The following is a 10,076-nucleotide window of genomic DNA, read 5'->3' as shown; positions in this document are numbered from 1 at the left end:
TTTAATTTTATTCATAACAAAATGTTAAAATCTCATATTGTATATAATTTAATGACGCCAGAATGACGTAACTATACTGTACGGAAAATATTACACGATTGTAGTGATTTCCGTGAGGACTTAATTACGTAATTATATACGAGTCGTCCGACATTTATTAAAATAATCGTAGCTGTCGTATTATGTTAATAATATCACAAATTTCCCGACGACATTAGTTCAAATCGCAAATCTCGTGGGGTGTGCAGATAATATACCGGGGATATATAATATAGGCACACATATTTCGCTTTTCGGTAAAAATATATACTTAGATACAATTATAACTGGTCAAATTGCACATGGTACTTTTATTACATTGTAATAAAACACATATTGCAGTTGACCGATGGTGATTAAGTCACCCTAAAATGTTGTATATATCTTATTTAACGCTGTAAAATAGTTTTTTTAACCTTTTTTTTCATCTTCACTTTGAAGTTTTTACTGAACTTAAGCCGAAGTCCGAGTCCCATAGAAGATGCCTTTGTACTAGGTGTGGGAAAAGAAGGTCAGAGATACGCCAAAGCAGCCCGAGCTGAGCTGTCACGGCGCCCTCAGGCCAACATGCGATTTAAAAAAAAACTGTTAATATCTGTCTGATTGCATTGTTTTTTTTAAATTAAATGAAGCTTTAACAATATTATTAACTGCTAACTAACTGCAAATGCAGCTAGTATGCAAAAACATAAACGTGGTACCTATATTTAGGTGTCTGAGGAAATCATTAATGATAAACAACTTAATTTTAATGAAATCTAAATACATAAGGTTTTTAATTCTTTGTTCTACCATCTACTGCTGAGCAAACAAATGGCCCTTAGAACTAAATGCAGCTCTTGCGTTTTGTACTGCATTTTGATCTAGAATATTATTAATGCCGCAATAATATCAAAAGAAACAGCTGAGCATGACGTACAGACCCGAGCGGTAACACAAGCTCGGCTCTGTTGAGAACATTGAGGTATTTGCTACCGCGGCTAAATGGACTAATAACCAAATTAAAAAACTATTTTATATGAATTTGTCGCGTTCCTAAACAAGACTGCTATAGGTACATTTACACAAACCATAGCGGTTTTCTAGTGTAACACATTGTGGTTTAATTGCATTATATAAATAAATTTAAAAACAAGTTAGTAAGTCAATTTCTTTTTTCAATGCCTAGTACAAACTAACATGTTATTAATGGATATAATAGAAAAATAGATAAATTAAGGAGGTTCTTGCTCTTTTGTATTTTTTTTACCTACGTTTATTGTATTGGGATATACCGAAACTAAGAAAACAGATATTATTATTGTAAACAATCAGGTTTGTTTATTTTCGTCACAGAATATCGTGGCAGAAAATTATTATCACAAGACAAGTTTAGTAACTGCGTTTATTAAACTTTTGTTATTATTTTATCAAAGTATAGAACTATATTTTATGAAACTTTTCTACACTCAAGCGCAGCTATACTGTTTTTTATAGAAACCGTTAAATTATGAAATGAAAAATTTAGGCCGATGCTAATTAATAGTTGCAAGTGACACGAAGATAGCAGTGTTGGTCTAGTGGCTTCAGCGTGAGACTTCATCCCTGAGGTCGTAGGTTCGATCCCCAGCTGTTCATCAATGGACTTTCTTTCTATGTTATCATTTAACATTCGCTCGAAAGGTGAAGGAAAACATTGTGAGCAAACCGACTTGCCTTAGACCCAAAAAGTCGACGGCGTGCGTCAGGCACAGAAGGCTGATCACCTACTTGCCTATTAGATTAACAAATGATCTGAAATCAATATGAAAAAATCTGATGATGAAATCTGATGCCCAGACCTAACAAGGTTGTAGCACCATTGATTTATTTATTTTTTCATAGTTATTCAATAGAAGTAAGTACTGAATTTCCTTTTCGTACACATAACAAGTATCGCGTTTCTAACTAGCATTAATTAGCACTCAATACTAATCTTAAGTAAAAGTAGAATTTTCATCCATCCAACTCCGTACCGTACTTCGGTATCAAAAAAGGGACTTCGAGTTTGAATTTACTTGAAATTAATGTTTTACGCATAGGGTGCGAATTTGAATTCCCCGCCTGGGAATTCACTTCTGATAATTAAATAAGGTTGATTACTGCAATTATAATTAGCAGAGAAATACTGTGGAGCTATGTTTAATTTTTATTTGAATTATCCATTTCAAATTATATCCATAGTTAGTTAGTTTCAACTCAGTCATAGTTGCTATGTTAGTATTCGTTCATTACCAAAACAAAAAATCCATGCCACACTCCAGTAGTGTGGCATGGAGAGCATAATCTTTTTAAATATGTGTGTTCTTTGTGATCAATAGATTTAGGATAGGATTGGTGTTATTCTTTATATCTAATAAACATGATGCAATAGGGATGCCACCTAATTACGAACGATGGCATAGCAACTTAAGCGTGGCCAATTTTTTTAGTGTTACCATTAATAATAATAATAATAACCGATAGCGCTACAACTTTTTTAGGTCTGAGCCTCAGATTTCTGTATCTGTTACCATTAATACCCTTTTTTTTAAACTATGACCAGGCTCGAAACTCAATTATATTGAAACCTAATGCATAGCATGGTTGATAATTAATTAAATAAAAAAGCTAAAATATAATTAATATTCAATTATTTCCATAAACACTAACACGGCAATCAAAAATGAAATCACGTACAAGGCTCTCGGTGTTAATCATTTGATAAAATGAAAAATGAATCGCTTAAAGCTCTCAACTTTTAGAGCATATAAAGTTATAGAAATCGAATATTACTCATAGCTAACTTATTTTTTTAAACATTTCTATATCTTTTTGAAATAAATTTATTTTAGATATTAAACTATAACATAAAATGTATTAAAATTTACTAGTAATCGCATTATGTGGAGAAGTTGCCTACAACACAATATTGTACATTTGTTTATAACAATGTTTCAAGCTTGGAAACAAAGAAATTCAATCAAACACATTCAAACAAATAGTACTATTAAATAGTAAAAACAACTTCATCAATTAAACTATTAACATTGTTGCAATGTTTTATAGACGTTGGTCCCTACTGTGTATAATGTACATCCTACCACAAGAGCTTTTACTACTTCTCTAAGGACTTCAATTTAGCAACTTCAATGTCGCTACGATGATCAATATTAGTTAGCTAGTTATAATCCAAAAACAGATTAGACGTATTATTTCAATAATCGCAAGACTTAAATTTTATCATATTAAGAAATTAATCATAAATTTCAGTGCATTTCTTCTTAAGTTTTAGTGAATATTGCTGTTCATACCGACCCATCGCGCTCTAACTTACCTATACTCAGGGCCAGCATTTTTAATTTCATCGCGCGAATAAGGTGGGAAATTCGTTGGAAAATTGTTCCCGGTAGTTCAAAGGACACATTCCGTTAAAAAATTTCCAATTACGTGACAAGGTTTTTAAACGTATGAGTTTAGAAGTCGAGTTAAACGCTTTTAAACGCTCATTATAGTTGTTTCTGTTCAACATTTATTTTCCTCATTCTCTTCGAGTATTTCATATTAGTTTTAAGTACTGAAAGGCATTTAAGGCATCATTTCTAAACTCGCAAGTTAAGGAATAATAATGCGTATATAAGAGAATTCGAATATATATATGTTAAATAAAATTATTATTCCAATCTGAAGCTTTATAAAAAAAGACGGCAAGATCTTTAAAGAAGTACCTGGAAGTGCACACTAATAATCGTTGTAAATCCCTCAGCCATATCCAAATTGGCAGTTGGACCAATATAAATAATTATTTTTGCACTCGGAATCCGAGAAACTTTAGTCGACTATGTAATTAAAATATTGCATAGGTTTCTTTGATTATTTATTAGTAGTGTGTACTAATCTGACACATGTCGTCAACCTTTGCGTTAAAGACAAGCTGGTTTCCTCGCGATGTTTGTCTTCACTAAAAGGGCAAGTGCTAAGTGGTATGAGGGTCACACCTCTGCCCAGTGACTTATACTTACTTTTTTAATTAAAATATACAACTAATTAATCCAAAACAATTAAGATTTGACAGTGGAAGCATCTATGAACAGACAATTCTAGCAATTTTATTTCATATCCCCAATTTCGTTAGTATTCTCCTTCTTCTAGGTAATTGACATTTACTCTAATTAATGTCACCCGCGTTTCGCTATCCGAGTGGTTTGTTTCAAGTTGTTGATTTGTATTCTCATTCTCATTCTCTATAGAGTAACAGTGTGTACTATCCTGCCGATTCTCATTCATTTATTTTATTATATAAATAAACCATAGGTAATACTAAAAAACAAAATATATAAGGTATAATACCTTATACATTATTCTATTTATAAAAGTAGAAGCAATTTTATACTATTGACACATTATTGCACAATTACTACAGACCAATGCTCTTTATACACTTTCGAACGTGTTTTTAATATGAAGTTACTTCCAGTATCGTAAAATCCTTAGTTTATTTAACCTAATGCTACACTAGTTACGAATCCCCTTTATTGTAAAACTAAATATTCATTCGTCATCTTTCCACTCTTTCTGTAAAATGTTACTAACGCTGTAATGAAAAGAGACAGATATACTAAGGTTAAAAGTGTCACTCATTACAGTAAATATCCAAACAGCATATTTTTAATTCATAGAAAACCCTTAATGACTTTTGCTGTTAAGCTGTTAAATGACGTATGACAAAACACCAAGCACAAGACGTATAGTCGTATGAAAGATAAACTATTGGCGAGACCAAATTTAACTAAATTCCAGTAAACTGCAACTTCTGGGGCACAGCTGCAACAGTGAAGTTTAAGTTAAGTTCTGAAAGAGAATTTATTAATTAGTATCAAGTTTTAAGGAAGACACTGTTCAGTAGCAAGTTCATATTGGATGGTACTCTTAACTGTCATATAAGCAAGGGCTTACTCCGAAATCGGTGACGGTTTGGTTTTTTTAAAGGGGCCACGAGTAGGACACTCACAATGCGAGAGTGCTTGCCACGGCGTTGGCAGGCTTCAAATTATTTTACTTCTTTACTCGTTTTATTTAAGCGTCGTGTATAATTATATCGAACTCGTATAGTTTTTATTTTTGCTTAAACATTATTTTCAACCTTAATTCCTGAAGATTGTGGGTAAATATAGTAAAATATGTATATGTACATAGAGACGAAGTTGACTTTATATTAACAAAGCACTCAAATATTTCTTTTATAAGTAAAGGCTAAACTGGAAAGTGGTGACCGCTGTTAATTTTAGACCCTGTCAATCCTGTCTTGCCTATTAGAAATTTAATGTACTTTACGCCTACAGTATTGTCCGCCCTCGGACAGACTTAGCTTACCTTTTGAACAGTGTTATTATATATGCCGTCATTTCTTCAATGTCCAAGTATTTTTTTTATTTAATTAATCAAAACGAGAAATGTTTGCAACTAAATTTGTTGAAAGTTACTGAACTGTATCGGGAAAACTTTGTTAATTTTGCTCGAAAAATCTCAACGTTTCCAACGTTATTTTCAGTTTTGATGAATATTTTTCCAATTTTCCTCAATACAGTTAAATATTTAGTCATTTAGGTGATTCATATGTTTATCTTTTAAACTTTTTTCTCTTTTATATAGATACGTCGTACGTACGTTGGCTGCTAAGTCAAGAAGGAAGCTTTCCTGAGCCTAGAGGTCGGAGTCGGTTTAAGTACTGCTGTATCGTCAGAGTAGAGGAGTACCAGCTGCAACTGAAAGCCAACACTCACTGTTTGGGTCGCAAAGCCAGCGGAATGAGTAAGTGATTAATATTATAACAACTTATACTTTAATGATAGATATACTCTATAAGAGATGTTATTAACCAAATCTATCATTATAAAGAAAAAATATCATTGTGTTGGATAGTTGATTTGTGAAGATAAGAAAAAACTTTTGAGTTACTTAGTTGGTAACTTATTTATAAATTCTTACTTTCGACACTCGGTACCTTTTGTCTTATATTTTTAACTCATTATTATAAAATTGAGGGATATATAATCATTATGATTATTTCTGTCAAGAATTATTTTTGTTTAAGAATATTTTTTTTTGGATATAAACCAGGAATAGTATGCGAATATCAGTTCCTTTCATAATTAAATTTATATTTATTTCTATCCAGATACTTTGTCTCCGGTATCATTACCCTTTATTTAAGTGTCAAAGACAATAGACCGGGCATACTCGAATCTAAAAAAGCAATTACCGCTCGGCAATTTTGCTCAAGACCCTTAGAGAAACTTCAAATGTGCCATCGTTCTTGTGTTCTCATAATTTAATATAACTATCCATTCTTCGGTAAATTAAAATTTATTTAAGAAAACGTAACGTTGATACGACAAAAGAGCAGTAAAGTTTTTCTTTTGTTTAAAACAAAACAGTATTCATCATTATTTTGATTAAGGTATAAGAAAATTAATTGACGAAAAACAAAAATGCTGTTACGAAAAAATAGATTCTTGATAAAAATACGCTGATGATAATAGACTGGAAAACAATAGAATCGCGTATTGTTTTTCCTCTTTGTGTATTTCAATTCAATATTAATTATATAATTTTCCTTTGCCTAACTTTCTATTGACAAAAAAGTAGTCAAACCAAACTTTATTACAAGTTTATACATTTTGGCTATAGTATAAAGATTTCATTCTAGTACGAACAAAGTCATATCTGAATATATTAAAGGCAGCTTTTAAAAGACTTTAAAGCTATTGAAACAACGGGGAGTAAGCAATTCCTTACATGCCATACGTCAATGTCTAAGAGATAGCTTATCCTAAGGAATAGTTCTGAGTCATGCTCCCGATAGTTACGTCAGGATTTCTATCATGCCACTATGAAATTCTAGTAAAATAGGATTTTATAATACTACAAAGAAAAGTTAACAAATGTGTCACCTCCACTGCTTTATATACCGTTACGTAATCTAACAAATATTATAATATCTGATCTGACATCATTATGTTGTGTAACAAAAAACCAGTGGCGCCTAAATGTTTGGTCTCAGCTTCGGATTTGTGATCATTTTATAATGGGCAATTAGAAACAGCCTGTCACACGCCGTCGACTTACTGGGTCTAAGGTATGCCAGCAGCTTCCTCAAGATATTTTTCTTTATAGTACGAGCATGTTTTGATCCATATCTAATCTAGTTATATCTCTTTCACAATTACAACACACGTTTTAAAGTGTATTAAAGTTCCGATATCTAGAGGGCCATACTATTTATTTTTGCTTACACGTTGTGTATCTAATATAATCTTATGTAATCCAACATATTGTAGAGAAATATATCGACTGTGTGTGCATATTTAGGTCCGGTGGGTAGAAACAAATGAATGCAATTGACGTACACGTGCGTATGTCCTAATTTCATGACCAGCTGTGGTAATAATGATAACCATAAATATTAAAAATACGATATTATATCGAAAATAACAAACTAACTTCAACCGAAGTCACTTCTTAATTTAAATTGACGTTTTCGTTAAATCCGTTAAACAAATCTGTAAGGTCGTCTTACAAACTGCTTCTAAAGTATCAACCAATTCTCGCCTTTAGGGATTATCTTATTTAAACAAATGACGATAATTACGTTATATTAAAAATTAATCTTAATTTAAAGTTTTAAGTCGTCAGTATAACTACCTAACATAACACAACTAATATAACTGTAACGGATTAGTTTTATAATTAGGTACTTTAATTTGAATAGGACAGTCTACTAAGATATGGATACCATTTCTCTTTTGTTTTAATACATTAGTTTTTTAATTATTTCCTTCATTACGTAAGTAGTTTTTAACAGCTATCGATATAATACTTTTTTAATTAAAACTATTGATTTTCGCTTCAACTTTAAAACCTCCGTTGTTGGTAAACATTGTTTAATAGTTCTGTATAATAAAAAACATTTGCCTCACTAATATGATCGTTACTAATCTCTTCCGTATATATCCGGCAATTTATCTGTAAACTGCACCGAGAACCGGAACTCCGGGCGACAATTAAACCCGGATAACAGGCAGCCGGATAAAAGAGAGCTAGATACATTCTGCAATTTATTTGATTTAACTGACGAATTGGGCTTTTAAAATGCAGATGATATTTTATTTATCACTGTATTAACACAAAACTGTTAATATATAAATAAACGACGACTGTATATAGAAGTAGCATAATAGGAATTAGCTCAAAATCTCAAAGAAGATCGAAGTATTGCTATAAATCTACTGTATGGAGTCCAAACTAGTAATAAAAGCATCATATATGGAACAATTACTGTGTTATGGATAAAATTAATAAACCATTATCAATACTTATTATAATCATTGCACGTATTATGTGGTCTCGTTATGATTTATTTGAACACATCATACAAATTACATGATATCAGATTATCTGTGATTGACAATGAAGCTGATTTGAATTTTGATAGCAATTATGAACCGAATGGATTCAATTTAAACTGTCAAACCTAAATTGTTGAATTCATAGATTAAATTACTACCCGTCATAAATTAAATTACTGTAATAGTTTTTTTTATTTAAAAATTTTACCCAAAACTGCAATATAGGTAGTCTTATTCATAATTTTTTGGAAATAACAATGAAATCATGCCAACAAACTCACCTCTGGCCTACGTTTTATGAGACCGATTCAGTATTAGTTAATAGTGAAACACCGATATCGTTCCATTCCAAAACTTATATATATTAGGTATTGTAATTTCCTTTTTAATATTCTTGACACGTTAATAATAATCTAATAATAACTAAAACTTTTTGTCATATTTCTGTAACTAATAAGGTAACAAAATATTGCCACATTTCTGCAATTTGTCTCTTAAATATGTTTCCCTCACGACATTTATTACACATATATTATGTCTTTCTTGTGAATATTTTAATATCACCTTTACCGTTTTTAATGGTGAAAGTTATAAGTAGATAAGATTTAAATTACCAGTTAAAAAGACAAAGACAACGTCGACATTACATCTAATCTCAACATCTTAAGATCTACAAACTCATGAAATACAATTGCGGTTTGGCTTCAAAACTTGAACCCTCCTTATATTTATTAAGGCTTCCTATAAACTTCCGTTTCCAGGAGCTATTGGGCTGTTATTTTCCATTCTAACAGTTAATTGCCCATGTTTTTGCTTCGTCTAACCGCTACTTAACTTGCAGTACTAACACATTCGCTACTTTTAAAGTGGAAAGGTCATAAACATCATAACACAAATAAAGGTCTACAAAAAATTCAGTAAGGTAAGTATTTAGTTCTAACTATACCAATTCATAGATCTTTTAAAATTTGAATTTTAAACTCATGTATTAGCTATTTAGCTCCTGGATTTTACGTAAACCACAACGGCTATAGTTTTTTTTTGGTTTATAAGTTCTTTAGCGTAGAACTCCAGGCTCAAAGGCTCAGAGATACCTAAAACTTAATGAAAAACAAACAGAATTGTGTATTCCAAAACTTCCTACATATTGTCACAAACTCATCAATAGAACTTGATATTGAATAATCGTTTTGTGTAAAAGTTGCCTAAAAAAAGTTTACAAGAAGTCTTTATACCACACTTATTCAGCCATAGAATGTAATTGCTCAAAGTTTCAGTTAATTATTGTACAGTGAGGGCCCGCAGTAATTGGCATGAGCTGTCGCGAGTTAGTAACCCTTGATAAGAGAGTTTGACAGCCCCGGGCGGTCTAATTGATAAGCGGTTGAATTTGTAATCCCTTTGGTCCCTTTCAGGAACCTTACAACTTACAATGACATTATTAATACGTTCGGATATATTGAGTAAAATAAGTAAAATTGTTACTCTTACTTATGCATTTTCAATTCATACAATTTTAATTACTTTAGTTTTAAAAAACTTAATTTTTTAAATGAAAATAAATTGTTCTAATGCCTATATAAATTTTGATCGGAAAGGAAATAATATTAATACTCAAATATTCATAATATA

General features: G+C 31.2%; 1 long non-coding RNA gene across 2 annotated transcripts in view; it reads left to right on the top strand.

Annotated features, from left to right (window-relative positions):
• Positions 1–5,698: 5,698 nt before the first annotated feature.
• Positions 5,699–10,076, top strand: part of LOC123708625 — a 33,992-nt gene continuing 29,614 nt past the window's right edge. For both annotated transcript variants that reach the window (XR_006753630.1, XR_006753631.1), the window contains exon 1: positions 5,699–5,847. This is a non-coding gene — a long non-coding RNA (uncharacterized LOC123708625). The remainder of the gene's footprint in view (positions 5,848–10,076) is intronic.

Source organism: Pieris brassicae, chromosome 4, assembly GCF_905147105.1.
Source record: "Pieris brassicae chromosome 4, ilPieBrab1.1, whole genome shotgun sequence".
NCBI lineage: Eukaryota > Metazoa > Arthropoda > Insecta > Lepidoptera > Pieridae > Pieris > Pieris brassicae.
Note: the sequence above shows the minus strand (reverse complement) of the source record. Positions and strands in the feature narration are given on the sequence as shown.